Source organism: Sus scrofa, chromosome 1, assembly GCF_000003025.6.
Source record: "Sus scrofa isolate TJ Tabasco breed Duroc chromosome 1, Sscrofa11.1, whole genome shotgun sequence".
NCBI lineage: Eukaryota > Metazoa > Chordata > Mammalia > Artiodactyla > Suidae > Sus > Sus scrofa.
Genome location: NC_010443.5, coordinates 203,016,802 through 203,034,223, shown reverse-complemented (window position 1 = coordinate 203,034,223; position 17,422 = coordinate 203,016,802). Strand labels below are relative to the sequence as shown.

The 17,422-nt window shown below is 38.6% G+C and overlaps 1 non-coding gene across 1 annotated transcript; it reads right to left on the bottom strand.

The window, feature by feature from the left end:
• On the bottom strand, positions 293-365 carry TRNAD-GUC. Its single transcript has one exon. It is a non-coding gene; the product is annotated as a tRNA-Asp (tRNA).

Genomic DNA, 17,422 nt, shown 5'->3' with positions numbered 1-17,422 from the left:
TGGAGTCTAATATAGATTACCTTTCACCCACTTTCCTGATTATATTAAAACTTTTAAAAACTTTTTTATTTTTTGGCTGCCCTGTGGCATATGGAGTTAATGAGCCACAGTTGCAACCTAAGCCACAGCTATAGCAATGCTGGATCCTTAACCCGCAGAGCTGGGCTAGGGATCTAACCTGCGTCCCAGGGCTCCTAAGACACTGCCAATCCTGTTGTGCCACAGCAGGAGCTACAAAGAAGTAGATTTATTTTGTGATTTTTTTTTTAGCCACACCCGGAGCATACAGAAGTTCCCAGGCCAAGAATCGAACCTGAACCACAGCAGTGACAATGCTGAATCCTTAACCACTAGACCACCAGGGAACTCCTAACAGTTTAGATTAACTCAATTATGCCCCTGTTAAGCTTTGCATTTTATTTCTATATAACTCTTAAAGCCCACAAGATACTGTTCTTATTGTTCTGTATTCTCAATAGTTCCTTTTTATTTATCCCTTCCATTGTTCTTCCTCCTGCACTTCTGTGTTTTTTAAACTGGGATAATTTTCTTTGTATCTGAATAACATCCATTTGTATTTCTCTAAGTGTAGGATTTCTGGTAAAATTTTCATTTTGTTTGTTTAAAAACTTGTTGATTTTGCCTTCATTTTTGAAGAATAATTTTACTGAATATAGAATTTTAAATTTATTTTCATCACTTTCAAGATGTCATCTGAAAATACTTTTTTTTTTTTCATAGCTGCTTTGATTTTTTACAAATCAGTTTTGGAAATTCTTGGCCATGATTGCTTGACTTTTTTTTTTTTTTCTTTCTCATATTCTTTCTTCTCTCCTTCTGGGAATCCAATTACATTTACATTAGGTTTTTTTGTTTGTTTGTTTGTTTGTTTGTTTGTTTGTTTTGTCTTTTTGCCATTTCTTGGGCCACTCCTGCGGCATATGGAGGTTCCCAGGCTAAGGGTCGAATCGGAGCTGTAGCCACCGGCCTACACCAGAGCCACAGCAACGCAGGATCCGAGCCGCGTCTGCGACCTACACCACAGCTCACGGCAATGCCGGAACCTTGACCCACTGAGCAAGGGCAGGGACCGAACCCGCAACCTCATGGTTCCTAGTCGGATTCGTTAACCACTGCGCCACGACGGGAACTCCTGTTTTTTTTTTTTAATGTGTGTCTTATACTCTTCTAAAATTTCAATCCTTTTTTTTCTCTTAGTGCTTCTTTTAGGGGAACCATTGACTGAAATTGCCCACCTTGTCTAGGCACGATAATAGCCACTTGCATGACTTGTCTCCAATAGGAGGCCCCAATAAAGGAATATGGTGCTGCCCTGAAGACTAACCAGGAGGATTTGGAAGGGCCAATAGGAGAGAGGGGACAATCAACATTCCAGGATCTTTGGCTGTGGAATCCATCTTGGCTGAGAGGTACAAGTGCCACCAAGAAGGACTCTGGGCCAGACCAAGTGCTGGCCGAGCCAGATGACTGGCCAGAGACAACCCAGGAACTAACCTCATTCCCATAAAACTGGATACTGAGAGCCACGTGGCAGAGCTGTTCTCCTGGATTTCCTTACCCTGTTGTTCTCCGCCCAGGTCCCCTTTCCCAATTAAGTCTCTTGCTTTGTCACCATGTGTCTCCTCGAATAATTTCATTTCCAAGTGTTAAACAAGAGCCTTTGGGCCCTGGACAGGGGTCCCCTTTCCTGCAACACTTCACTCCAGATATTTTATAACAATCATTCTTCCACCTCACAAATCCTATCTCTAATCTGTTGTTAAACTCATCTATTGAATTCTGATTTTAAGGTATTGTGTTTTTTAGTCCTACAATTTCGATTTGATTCTTTTTGTAGATTATAATTCTATGATTAAGTTCTTCATTTTTCATTTGCTTTCTCTAATATATTAATCATTGCTATTTAAACATCTTTGGTAACTACAATATAAGAACCACCTGTACTTCTATCTGTTGTCTAATTTTTCTCTTCATTTTAAGTCAAATTTTACTGCCTCTTGGCATGTGTAATAATTTTGATTGAATGTCAAACACTATTACTTTATGGCCTCCAGATGATTTTATTTCCCTCAAGGAAATATTCACCATTTTTTTCCTTAGGCAAAAAGAATTGGCTCTGATCATAGATAGCACTAGCACTCTGTTCCAAAGTGGGCAGTGGAGCCCATTTATAGTTCCAGGATGGGATGGGAGTGGTCTCCTATAGCAGGCCTAGGAGTTGCCAGAACACACCAGTGACTTAGTTGAGCTCGTTAAACAATCATGACTTGATTATCCCCAGCTACAAAAATCATTCAACTCACTGTGTTTGGTTCATCAAGGAACCCTGAGGTTGTCCTTTGGCTTTCCTTAGATACTTGGAGAGAATGTGCTAATCAGCAGGTATGAATCTGTCAATCCATGTGGCAGTTACATTTCTAAAGGTAAATAATTAAAACCAGTGTCACGGCTTGCATGATGAACCAGATTTCTTGAGCTCACTTTGCGCTCAATAAGATGACAAAATATAGTGTCTTAACCTACCTGAATTTGATAGTTTCCATGGGATTCTAAAGTACTGCCAACATTTAGATATTAGGCATCTCTTTCTAAATTTAGCAGCAGGTCCTGACTGTGGAATAAAAACTGAATCTTCTGTTTAGAAAGATCTTTCAAATTATATCTAAATTTCCAATAAAAAGAGGAAATGTAAAAGTGATGAACACTGGAAAGATCATGTCTGAAAACTATTTTTGCATTATGTCAGACATGCAGTTGTAAAACATAGTCCTGAAATTTGGTGAAAACTCACAGAAAATTCTAATGGATTATCCCTCAGACTGATTAGTCTGAAATTTGGGGGTTATAAAAAATGTTTTTTTCAATGTAGAGCAGAATATAGATTTTGGCCAACATGAGAGAACTTCCCTATTAAGTTAATCATGGCAAACACTGGGACTTACACACAGAAGAGATCTAAATTATGAGGATAAGAGCTCTCTTGGCACCTATTTCAATTTTATGGGAATAATCAGATGATTAAGAGAAAAAAATAGAAACTGGAGAGGTCCTTGGGATTATACAACAAAGTCTCAAAAAGGCACTTAATTTTTCTAACTCTGATTTATTCCTTTTCCAATCTGTTACAGAAAATAAAATATGACCTCTAAGGATACATTGCTTATACTAATGAAATAAAAACCAAAAGGATGCTGAGTTTATCAATGGGCTCTAAGCCAACTTCCCTAAACCCTGTTCTTGCCTAATTACTAGCTCACTTAAAATTCAGTACTTTATTAATTTTTATTGCAGTATTTGAGTGTTTGATTCTTTTTTCCTCCCTCAACCCCACGTTTAAATATTTCTGCATACTAATCAATTTAGTTCTTAAACTTGTAGAATCAGAATATGCTACAGAACCCATCTCTAGTAAAAGGCATCTATGCACAAACCCATAAACTTTTGCCTGCATCTTCAAGAAGTTCACAGTTTCCCTGGAGTCTATGCAAGACCTAATTTTGTTTTTTTCTAAATTAAAGGAGATTTAATATATTTGAATTTTTTTCTAGTATATGTTTATCATATTTTGAGCATTTTACAAACAATTAGGCTCCTTTTTTTTAAGGCCACACCTGTGGCATATGGACGTTCCCAGTCTAGGGGTCAAAGCTGAGCTGCAACTTCAGGCCTAAACCACAGCCACAGCAATAGCAATGCAGGATCCAAGCTGCATCTGTGACCTATGCCAGATGCAGCAATGCCAGATTCTTAACACATTTAGCAAGGTCAGGGATTGAACTCGCATCCTCAAAGACACTATGTGAAATTCTTACCCTGCTGAGCCACAATGGGAGCTGCTAGGCTCATTTGCATCCCTACTTTAGAACACTTTACTTCCAACATCGGTTCATAAGGCCATACCGGATTATAAAGCATAAAGAACTATACACAACAATGGTAGCCACTGTGATGGGCAATGGAATACAAGTAGTACCAAAGATTTTCTTGTTGGGACAAATGTTATTATTCATTTATTTTTTGCTCTTTTTTTTTTTTTTTTTTTTTTTTTTTTTAACCTTAATCAGAATCTATTGTTTTCTGACCTTCCCAGGCTCACACAGTTGGTGGCAATCAGCCACTGAAATTGACAGATAAATTCTGGTCTCTTAAAGTCCCTCACATATGTACTTTCCTATTAGAGTATCCTACACATGCTTTTCTCTCTGCTTTTATTTCTCTCTTTGCATTGTTAAATCTTCCTGGTTCGTGAGTGAATTCCCTCTACGTGGTAGGTAGGGACTCAGGCTTTTCCCATCTTGTGGCTCCATTGTCCTCTAGGATCTCAGAGTCCGCTGCTGCTATGAGTCAAAAGAGAGATGACAAAAACTCACATAAAGAAGTCTCTACAGAATAACCAAAAAAAAAAAAAAAAAAAAAAAATCCAAGATACTATATTTTTGGAAAAGCACTTCTAGTTATTTCAAAATCTTAAGTATCTCTGAATGGCTTTGGCTTATTTTTGAAATAAATGTTTTTGTACTTGCAGTTTTTGAATGATTGCTATATAGGAGAGCTTTACATCTATGTGTGAAAAAGACCAATTTAACTATCCATACTTCTGTATCCCTTAGAGTGGTGCCAATTTGTACTGTACGGTGAGGATTCATAAACAGATGAAATAGACTGGTGCTAAATGAAATTTGATCCCACAAATTAAATCTGCTCACTTAGAATTTGTATTCTAGATTCTGTTTCTAGAATATACAAATAAATACATGCTTTCTTTTTTTTTTTTTTTTTTTTTTGTCTTTTGTCTTTTTGGTTGTTGTTGTTGTTGTTATTGTTGCTATTTCTTGGGCCGCTCCCGCGGCATGTGGAGGTTCTCAGGCTAGGGGTTGAATCGGAGCTGTAGCCACCGGCCTATGCCAGAGCCACAGCAACGCGGGATCCGAGCCGCGTCTGCAACCTACACCACAGCTCACGGCAATGCCGGATCGTTAACCCACTGAGCAAGGGCAGGGACCGAACCCGCAACCTCATGGTTCCTAGTCGGATTCGTTAACCACTGCGCCACGACGGGAACTCCAAATAAATACATGCTTTCTTCATTTTGTTTTATTCGTTAACATACAGTGATGATATTCCATGTTGTTACTCATCTTACAGGTTGTAAATGGATTTATTTTTTGCCTTATTAAGGTATAATTGGAGTAACCCAAAGACTCTATTAAGAATATAATATTACTTTATTTTATTTATTTATTTATTTATTTTTGTCTTTTTGCCTTTTCTAGGGCCACTCCTGCGGCATATGGAGATTCCCAGGCTAGGGGTCCAATCGGAGCTGTAGCCATGGGCCCATGCCACAGCCACAGCCACACCAGATCCTAGCCTCATCTGCGACCTACAACACAGCTCATGGAAACGCCAGATCATTAACCCACTGAGCGAGGCTAGGGATCGAACCCGCAATCTCATGGCTCCTAGTCGGATTTATTAACCACTGCGCCAGGACGGAAACTCCACACACACATTTTTTTTTACCAGGTTAAAGACCTAACTTCACCATGAAAGATCTGTCAATGAATCTAACTGTATATCAAATTGATTACATAATCACATAGAAGGATAGGAAAAAACTAATTCGAGTAAATTTTGAACAATTTAAGAAGAAAAACTGAAAAGAAATTCTAACCTTTACTTGGAAGGCCTGTTTTTTTAAACTGCTGTGTTTATAGTAATTATGAAATTATTCTATGTACTCTTTGATTGAGTAATTGTTGGAAGCCAGAGTTCCTGCTATGAGAAAAAGGAGACATCAATAAGCTGTCAAAGAACAGTAACTGTCTCCTCTCCTCACACTTTCTTTTTCTTTTTCAGCCATCCTGGGGACATACGGAAGTTCCTGGGTCAGGGATGGAATCTGAGCTGGAGTTGTAACCTACACCACAGCTGTGGCAATGCTGGATCCTTAACCCATTGAACCAGGCTGGGATGGAACCCACACATCCCTGCCGCTGCAGGGACATTGTTGATCCCATTTTACCACAGAGGGAGGGAACTGCTCCTTACACTTCTTTTAAAAGCAATTTCAGACCTAGCAGTTATAAGACTAGCACAAAGGATTTCTGTATACCTTCATACTAGATCCTCCAAACATTAGCATTTATGTATGTATGATTTTTGTTCTGAATCCTCTAAGAGAAAGTAGCAAGCATGATGGTCTTTTCACAGAAATATTTCAGTATGTTTTTTCCTGAAAATAAAGACTTTCCTTGGATAGAATACCATTTTCAATCAGGAAATCAACATTGATTCAATTCTATTAGATAACAGAATCCTATTGTCTAATAGATCTTGCCCATTATCTCAGTGATAACTTTTATAGCAGTAGAAATCGAACATCAGGCTTTAGAGTTTCCTCTTTTGTTTTGCCTGAAATGTAATTCTATGAATAACTAGTAAGTGCCTACTACGTGCTAGGCAGGAACTGATAAGACCCCGGTGGGATAAAAGGGGTCGTCAGCTCGTATTTACTTCAGGAGGTAGACTCACTAGTAACTAGAGAATGAGTAAGGCTTGTAGTGTGCTAAGTGGGGAGATTCAGTGGGAACTCCTCCTCTAATATGGGGTGTAAAGAAGGTGAAAAATTGCCCAGTTGCACATCCTGCCCTATAATAAATCCAGAGCAGCTAGACTTTGTCTTTTGTGTTGAAACAGATCATTTCTTTGGTTAAGCAGCTGATGAAGCATTTTGGTTGTAGGGACCATGTTATTTGAAAAAAAAAAAGTATTTTTAAATGCCAGAATTAAACTTATCCTGGTAAGAGGCACGTGGGAAGACAAAACCCCTCTGAAAGTATTTCTGGGGGACCCGCTGACTCCAGATCTCTCTAGGCATGTGCCCAGTTTCTCTCTCATTCTTTTTTATTTTTTTATTTTTTTGTCTTTCTTTTTTTTTAGGGCTGCGCCTGTGACATATAGAAGTTCCCAGGCTAGGGGTCCAATCAGAGCTGTAGCTGCCAGCCTACACCACAACCACAGCAACCCCAGATCTGAGCCATGTCTGTGACCTACACCACAGCTCACGACAACCCCACATCCTTAATCCAGGGATCAAACCTGCATCCTTATGGAAACTGGTCAGATTTGTTTCCGCTTAGCCACAATGGGAACTCCCTCTCTCATTTTTCTTATTGAACTAGTTTCTATTAAATACTCATATCATGTGACTTTGAATGACTGTTCTACATACTCAGAGGATAGAAAATTATTAGGACAAAAATCCCTGCCCAGGGAATGATCACAACACAAAATGTAGGAGGAGTGGTTTAAGAAGGAAACAGGATTGCAAAGAGTTAGGTGCAGGAAAGATTTCCTGGCAAAGGTAGCATTAAAGGTGATCATTAAAAGAGGGACAGTTTTCTGGGCAATGTAAGTTGGGTGTGTCAGCATAGTTACGGTATAGAGATAGGAAAGCACTATGGTAAATGGGATACTCCAAAGTACCAAGGGTGGGCAGCCCCATTCTCCTGGGACATGAGGCACTTGCAGGAGAAGAGTGAGAAGCAGGGTGGGGAGAATTGGGGGCAGTTTGTGGGACACCTTAGAGCATGTCTCTAGTCAATCTTCTCCTAGGTCCATGCATGAGTCCGTGGGGCAGTTTGTTTCCCCTCCTTCCTCTCTCTCAGCCTTCCTTCTTCCCTGTACACTCTTCTTTTTCTGCTTTTTTCTCTTGGCGTCCAGAGACTTACTCTTTTTCTTATTATTATTTTTTTAATAGTTATTTCCCCAATGCAATTTTTTCTTCTATTGTACAGCATGGTGACCCAGTTAGACTTACTCTTGAATCGAGTCCTTTGCCAGGTGGGACAAAGACTCCTTTCCATTCTCACTCTCCACACACTCAGCCCTATTCCTCTTTGTTAAAACACAGAGACAAACTGTTTCATATTTCTAGCTTGTCTCAAAACCACCAAGATGAGGGACACTGATGTGCCAGCGCAGATAAATGAATCCTGCAGGTCATCTGAGGAATGGCCCTTTGTCTACTCCCAACAATGCACCTTGGCAAGGTTGGTGTATGAGGTGCTAAACCAATATTTAATCAAATTAGCTGGCTGCCTCCACTTCCCAACGTGTCACTGTTCTGAATCCAAGATAATCTGGGATGTTCATGTTAGAAACTCTCCTAGTTTACAAGAGTGTTTTCTTTCTGAAAATGACAAATTAAGGCTACTCTGAAAAGTTACCCCAATTATTTTTTTATCTTGTCAAGGGCATGCAAATGACCATGAGGAAAGAGCAAATGTCTACTAGAACTATTTTTTTAAAGGTATTACTGGCTTTATTACCAGATGTCCATGATTCTAAGATGCGCTTTTTCATGTTTTGATGTTTCTGAAATGGTAGCACAGCTTACATTCAACATACATGTTTAACGTGGTAGCGATTTGTTTTCCTTCCCTGATAGTTTCCTCTGCCCTGTCCCTCAAATCAATCAAATAAGTCAAAAGCTACTATTAAGTCACTGTCTTACAATCAAGGAAATAGGATGAAATTTTCTAGTTCCTCACTTTCATCCCCTGGAGATACCCTCCTGCTTATTAGCTGTATAAGGAGAAGTTATCTACTTAAAATTTCCTCTTGATGGTTAAGCAACCTTCCCTAGGGGATTCCATGAACTCCGGAGTCCCTCATGTATAAGACATGTCTAGACAATTTCCATCAGTCAACACCCTTTCCTCTGCAAATTGGATCTCATCTGAACAATTCCCTCGTGTGCATGTCCTTTTGATGTCCAACTGTCTTCAGTGTCCTTCATGACAGAAAGCAACAAGGGATTAATTTTTAACAACCTAGCCTGCTTTTTATGATGGCTATCATTATTATTTTTATGTGCAAGTGATTCTATGATTCAATTACCAGTAGAAGATGGGGCACTTTGTTTAGTAGATGGCTTTGTTTGTCCTCCATGAAGCAGAATATGAATTAAATATTTTAAAAAATAGGAAATGAGTTTTTTAGCCCCTAGAATTCTGAGTGTAAATTCATGAATGAGAGGGGCTTATAACTAGATACACTTAAGGACTGGGTGAGTCATATCCAATCCCTGCTTTCAATTTTTCCAAGTTTTAAAAACTGCATAGAATCTGGTTGGAGTATATAGATTGGATAGATGCAAGGGATTTTAAAAAATAAACAGTGTCAAAAAGAACACATTGCCAGAGGGGGTGGGAATGTTGGCACCAGCTGCTTTGCTGAAGGGGGGCAAGTAGAGGGGATTAACAAGAGGGGGGCAGCTGCTCAGAACCAGAGTTGCCCTGGCACCACACCAACATTCTGTTTGCAATCTAGGTGGGGTTATTTTAACAAATTCAACAATTCTCCTTCTGTATCACTGATGCACTTCCAGCAGCCCTTTCCTCTACTGCAGGCTAATCCCCACCCTGCCTGCTCTTCCCTCCCCATGTTCTTTTATTTATCCTTCTTTTATTCATCTTCAACTCTTTTCTCACATTTTGGGGTCTCTACACAAGAATTGAAACCTGACTTTCCCTGTAAATCTGTAAAAAAAATTTACTTTCCCTATAAATTTTTTCCCTGTAAAAACTGTAGAGACCACACTTTCTTCACATGCCTTAAATTCATAGGATATGAGGGTTTGCATGGTTCTGTTCTATGCCATTTTGTTTCCAGCTCTACCCTCTCTCTTGAAACTCTCTTCCTGAGAAGCCCATAGGGGCTACTTGCATGGCACAGAGCGCACAGTTTGACTCTGGCTACCACTGCTCAGAGACTCTAAGACCATTCTGGGTGGTTGTGAAGATTAAATGATTCACTGTTGAGGAGCATCTAGCAGGCTGCAAGCACTGAACTATTTCTTCAGTTCACTTTCTCTCTTACCTTTCCTTCCTCATTTTTTTTTCCTTTCCTTCTTAGCTGGACCTGAAGCATATGTAAATTCCCAGGTCAGGGACTGAATCCCAGCCACAGCTGCGACTTATGCCACAGCTGTGGCAACACTGGATCCTTAACTCACTGTGCCACAGTGGGAACTCTTTCCCTTCACCATTCATGATTCTGTCACCTGCAAAATTCCTAGAAAGTCTTTCAATTTCTGAGAACTAGATGATTTTATTATCTGGCTCACAAACTGGCAAGATCCAAACTGATGGCCCTTCCAATTCCTTGGTTTCACCATTCTTTAACATCCTCTATTTATTTATTTATTTATTTATTTTATTTTATTTTATTTATTTTTGTCTTTTTGCTATTTCTTTGGGCCGCTCCCGCGGCATATGGGGGTTCCCAGGCTAGGGGTCGAATCGGAGCTGTAGCCACTGGCCTGCGCCAGAGCCACAGCAATGCGGGATCCCAGCCGCGTCTGCAACCTACACCACAGCTCATGGCAACGCCGGACCGTTAACCCACTGAGCAAGGGCAGGGACCGAACCCGCAACCTCATGGTTCCTAGTCGGATTCGTTAACCACTGCGCCACGACAGGAACTCCAACATACTCTATTTTTAAATACTTTCATCTTGAACCTCTTCATTCCCTGCAAGAACTTTACTCCAGCTCTTATGCGGACTATTCCCTCTGGACCTGAACTGCCTCTCCACAACACTAGATTTATAGAATCACCACTTACGATGTACTCTTTTGCTTTTAAGTAGGACGAGTAAGGGCAAAAAGAGATATATGCAATATGGAATAACATTTCATTGAAAAAAAAACTCCAAATGATATTGATGTTGCTCAATATTTCTTAATTAGCTATTACCTGATAAATGAATCTCAGAGTATGAAGCCAGGAAAATGCTTGCCTCCTCTGATGATTTGGTCAATGTCTTGTAATTAGAGAATGGAACCTTAAGAAACTGTCATTTTCCCACTTTGCCTTGGCTGTTAGGAACCTCTCTCCTTCCCTCCCATCTTTTCTTTCTTTTCTCTTTTATACAATTATCTCATTTTTCTTACATTAATTCTTCTAGTATAATTATTATTTTTCTTTTATTTTTTATTAATTAAAATTTGGAGCTTTATTGTGTTTGGATTTTCCACAGACTTATTCTTTAAAAAAAAATTTTGTAAATAAACACAATCTGGGATAATTTTGGCCTAAGAGTCTCCTTGGACCTGGACTCAATCCCAAGGGGAAAAGGCAGATAGCTGATGAAGGAGCATCATGACAGAGATGGATGCGTTTTTCTGGTAGCTTTCCAAAAGTGCCAAGGCTCCTCTCCAGGACTGCCTTGGAGGCCTTAAGATCACTGTGAGCACAGCCGACTAACATGGTCTATCCTAGATACTGGGTTTTATGGCTAAAAGAAATCTGTTAGCCATTGTGTTTTGTTTCAGGTATGACAGGACATCTTTGCTCCAGGAAAAGTAAGTTCTTTTTGAGAGTGCCTCAGGAATCTGAGGGCTTTTAAATTAATTACTATACTTTTCATAATACTCTTTCTGTATGTTTACTTGTCATGAGGCATTGTGCTGGATTTTTCTTTTCTTTCTTTCTTTTTTTTTTTTTTGGCTGTGCCTTTGGCATGCAAAAGTTCCCTGACCAGGGATCAAATCCACACCACAGCAGTAACCAGAGCCACAGTAGTAACAATGCTAGATCCTGAACCCACTGAGCCACCAGGGAACTCCAGCATTGTGCTAGATTTTGACATGCATCAGTTCATTCGATTCTCACCATAATGTTGTGACATAAGTATTACTAATAGCTGCATCTTATAAATCAGGAAGATGACTCAGAAAAGGTTAAATAACTTGCCCCAAACCAAAGAGCTAAGTTTGAAGCTAAACCCCCAACTACATTAGGATCTCTCAAGATGGAATGAAATGAATTAAGTCTTCCAGATGCTATGGGAGCAGCAAAGTTCATTGTAGCAGCTCTGCAGTGTGGTGGATTATCCAGACCCAGGGAACTCTAGACACTTACTCTTTCCTAGCTGGACATTATGAGGACTCGAGACTTTCCATTGACCATGAGTCAAAGAGCCAAGCAGAGAACACTGCATGGCTGGCTTGTGCCTAACCGTTTGAATGCTGGTCACTAGCTATACCACATATATGCATTTCAGTCTGGCTGCCTGGGGAGAAGACAATTCCAAATCTCCTTGACATGTTTCCCGCCTAGAAGCCTGGGTGAAAAAGCAAGTCCATTGTTTTTATGACTCTTTTGAAATTCTTCCACTGCTATCACTCTCTCACTGTCCCTTCCATCTGAAATACCATCTTTCTGCTAGACCATAAAATAGAGCTGCTTGCTTATAAGCCGTGCTGAAACTTGAAGGGAAAAGAAGGATGCATTTTTAAAGCATGTCCCCAAATAAATTTGAAATCAAATCAATTTGAACAATTGTAGTGCCACAAATGTCATTGGATTCTCAATTACATTTGATTCATAGGCCTTTTATTTCCCAAACTGAATTCTAAAAACGATTTTTAATTAGGAAGACATAATATTGCCTTAAAATTTATTCAATGGTTCATAAGACAAAGAAAAGAAAGGGACAAAGACTTCTGGTGGTGAGAAAAAGATCTCACATCATCAACATGCCAAATATTTATTTTCCTTGTGAAACAAAGTTATTGATTTCCAAATAAAGAGTCCATTTAGAGCCAAGATATGCCATTCAAATTATAATTGCTTTTTCATGCTAAACTTAGAATAAAAGAATGTATGCATTAAAAATGTTAGCAATTCTAGAAGCAAACATTTTGCCCATGATACATCAAATTAAAAATATTCTAGCATAGTGGAAAAGACAGCATTGCTGATTCAGTATCAGTTGAATATCTGGTTTTTGCTTATTAGCTTGTGATGAACTTTTTAGTGGTGGGATAGATTTATATCACACCGACACCTGTCTGCAATCTTACCCATTCATTCCCACAGTTCTTTAATGAAACAACAAAGCTGGGTAAGGGAATCTGGTTTCAGAATAAGCAGAAATCAAATGGCACAAAAAAGAGCAAATCCTATATTTTGGTCTCATAAACAGAATATTCCAGCTATAACTTCAAACAGCTCTACTTTTTTTTTTTTTTTTTTTTTTTTTTTTTTGGTGTTTTTGTCTTTTCTAGGGCTGCACCAGCGGCATATGGAGGTTCCCAGGCTACAGGTCCAATCAGAGCTATAGCCGCCGGCCTACGCCACAGCCACACAAGATCTAAGCCATGTCTGTCACCTACATCAGAGGTCACGGCAATGCCAGATCCTTAACCCACTGAGCGAGGTCAGGGATCAAACTCGCAACCTCATGGTTCCTAGTCAGATTCATTAACCACTGGGCTACAACGGAAACTCCCAGCTGTACTATTTAGATGTTAAATGGAGAGGCCACACCTATGTCTCCAGAATCTTTCGGCTGACAACAAACTACTAACTGCTCCAGTTTATGTCAGAGGAAAGTTATTATTCATTACACAAACTTTTTTAAAACTTATAAGGCTAGCTATGAGTTAGGGAAATGCTTAGTAACCGGTTCTACCAAAATGATCGACCAAGTCATGTTGTGTAGATTAGAAATTTCTAAAGCGAATACATGGATATATGTATATGTTTAATTGAATCACTTTGCTGTGCACCTGAAACAAACACTATACTCCAATATAGAATAAAAATTAAATTAAAAAATAAACTGCATTCAATGCAACATCAGTCTATTAAAATCTAAAAGATGGTACTCTTAAACACATGATCCATGGCCCTCTAAGCTTAAGAAGTATAGTGTTAATTGCAAGTAAATAGGGTTTTTAGTGTAGAAATACTACACTATTGCAGATACAGACTAAGTGATGAATAAGTCTGTATCTTATTAATATTTTCTTTATGTTTGAAGACAGATTTATGACAGCCTCTATTCAGAAGCCATCATTGTCTTATGCTAAAAAGGTGGTGCAAACAAATACAGATTTCTTACTGACTTCTAAGAGCCTGATCTGTTTGCTTTACCATCAATTACCTGAGGGCTGTCTTAATTTTCCATTTACTCATTGCTATTTCTGTTTCAGCAACATGCTCAGAGACAGGGCTGATTTCTATTAGGTGTAATGGCAAAGTGCGTCCTTCATTCTTACTCTGCCCAGGTAATACCAGTAGGTCAGTTTAGTCTGAATTCTCTTTTTCTCTTTGTTTTTGTATTTCTTTATGGAACCTCCTGACATATTCAATTGTGTAATAGATTGACCATATCAAAAGAGAAAAATGATACATCATAATTGTTCAAAGAATGGGTCAAACTCTAGACTGTGGAAACTAACGGAGCAAAAACATGTAGCTTAGGAACTTTCTACAGCTGATGAATATTTTCCCATCAGGCTGTAAAGCACAGCTTAACTCTAGCAACAATTCCAGGAAATTACAGTATGCCTTTTTTGAAATAGCAAAATAAAATTGAAAGGAAAAGACAGTTTCTTTAATAAGTGGTGCTGGGAAAACTGGGTAGCCATGTGTAAAAGAATGAAATTAGATAACATAAATTGTAAAATCATAGGAACTTAAAGGAGCATTGAGTATGTAATTTTTAAGACCCTAAACAGAGACTATTGTCATCCAAACTCATTTGTGACAGTACTAGCCCATTAAAAGTAATCGAGAGAAATTTTATCATTTCCCCAGGTAGCCTCTTTTGATTATTTACAATTCTTATAACTGTAACTCTTTCTAAAATTAAACCAGTATCCACCCTTGAATAACATTTGCTGTCCTTAGAAATAACAGGATTGGAAGAGCCATACTGGAAAAGGATAGAAGAACCATAGGTCTCAATTTTTAACAATTTGAGGAGACTTAATTATACCTCCCATGTCCTATTCAGCCACATATAAATTTTACTTGAAATTTCTGCCACTTTCTCTTTTGTAACTTGACTTCTGGTGAGTGAACTCAAATCGTGCTTTCCGTATCGTAAAAACTTGTGTTTTTTTTTAGCATCTGGCCTTATGTTTAAGTCTTTAATCCATTTTGAGCTTACTTTTTTTATGTGTATGGTGTTAAAGTCTGTTCTAATTTCATTCTTTTACACATAGCTACCCAGTTTTCCCAGCACCACTTATTAAAGAAACTGTCTTTCCTTCATTGTGTATTTTTGCATGGGTTCATCTCTGGGCTTTCTATCCTGTTCTACTGATCTATATTTCTGGTTTTTTTTGTGCCAGTGCCATACTGTTTTGATTACCATAGCTTTGTATGATAGTCTGAAACCTGGGAGCATGATTCCTCCAGCTCTGCTTTTCTTTCTTGAGATTGCTTGGGCTATTTGGAGTCTTTTATGAATCCATACAAGTTTTTTTGTCTTTTGTCTTTTTAGAGCCATACCCTCAGCATGTGGAGGTTTCCAGGCTAAGGGTCTAATCGGAGCTGTTGCTGCTTGCGTACACCAGAGCCACAGCAACGCCAGATCCGAGCTGTGTCTGCAACCTACACCACAGCTCACCGCAACGCTGCATCCTTAACCCACTGAGTGATACCAGGGATCAAACCTGCAACCTCATGGTTCCTAGTCATATTTGTTTCTGCTGAGACACAATGGGAACTCCTGAATCCATACAAATTTAAAATTTTGTTTGTTTGTTTGTTTTAGTTATGTGAAAAATGCCACTGGTAATTTGATAGGGATTGCATTGAATCTGTAGATTACCTTGGGTAATAGAGTCATTTTGACAATTTGATTCTATTAATTCAAGAGCATGGGATAGCTTTCCATTTGTTTGTGTCATCTTTGATTTCTATCATCAGCATCTTAAAATTTTCATTATACAGGTTTTTATCTCTTTAGGTAAGTTTATTCCTAGATATTTTATTCCTTTTAATGTGATGGTAAATAGGATTGTTTTTTTAATTTCTCTTGCTGATCTTTTGTTGTTAGTGTATAGGAATGCAAGAGATTTCTTACTTAAAATCTTTTGCATAGTAAAGGAAACCATAAAAAAATGAAGAATTCCACAGAATGGGAGAAAAACTTTGCAAATGAAGCAACAAATCAAGGGATTAATCTACAAAATATACAAACATCTCAAGCAGATTTATATAAAACAAAGAAACAACCAAAAATGGGCAGAAGATCTAAATAGGCATTTTTCCAAAGGTGGCAGTCAGACAGCTAAAGAGCACATGCTCAACATCACTAATTATTAGAGAAATGCAAAACCAAACTACAATGAGTTATCACTTCACATCTGTCAGAATGGCCATCATCAAAATGTTCACAAGCAATAAATGCTGGAGAAGGTGTGGAGAAAAGGGAATCGTCCTACACTGGTGGTGGTAATGTAAACTGGTGCAACCACTATGGAGAAAAGTATGGCAGTTCCTTAAAGACTAAATATAATCCTCAATGGGGAAAAACTGAAAGCCTTCTCACTCAAATCTGGAACAAGACAGGGATGCCCATTCTCACCACTGCTCTTCAACATAGTTTTGGAAGTCCTAGCCACAGAATTAGACAAACAAAAGAAATAAAAGGCATCCATATAGGAAGAGAAGAGATCAAACTGTCACTGTATGCAGATGACATGATACTATACCTAGAAAACCCTAAGGACTCAACCCCAAAACTCCTTGAACTGATTAATAAATTCAGCAAAGTGGCAGGATATAAGATTAACATTCAGAAGTCAGTTGCATTTCTGTATACCAGCAATGAAACATTAGAAAAGGAATACAAAAATACGATACCTTTGAAAATTGTACCTCACAAAATCAAATACCTCGGAATACACCTGACCAAGGAGGTAAAGGACCTATATGCCGAGAACTATAAAACTTTGATCAAAGAAATCAAAGAAGATGTAAAGAAATGGAAAGATATTCCATGTTCCTGGATTGGGAAAATCAATACTGTAAAAATGGCCATACTACCCAAAGCAATCTACAGATTCAATGCAATCCCTATCAAATTACCCATGACATTTTTCACAGAACTAGAACAAACAATCCAAACATTTATATGGAACCACAAAAGACCCAGAATTGCCAAAGCAATCCTGAGAAACAAAAACCAAGCAGGAGGCATAACTCTCCCAGACTTCAAGAAATACTACAAAGCCACAATCATCAAAACAGTGTGGTACTGGTACCAAAACAGACAGACAGACCAATGGAACAGAATAGAGAATTCGGAAATAAACCCTGACACCTATGGTCAATTAATCTTTGACAAGGGAGGCAAGAACATAAAATGGGAAGAAAAAGAAAGTCTATTCAGCAAACATTGCTGGGAAACCTGGACAGCTGCATGCAAAGCAATGAAACTAGAACACACCCTCACACCATGCACAAAAATAAACTCCAAATGGCTGAAAGACTTAAATATACGACAGGACACCATCAAACTCCTAGAAGAAAACATAGGCATCATGAATATTTTCTCAGGTCAGTCTCCCAAAGCAATAGAAACTAGAGC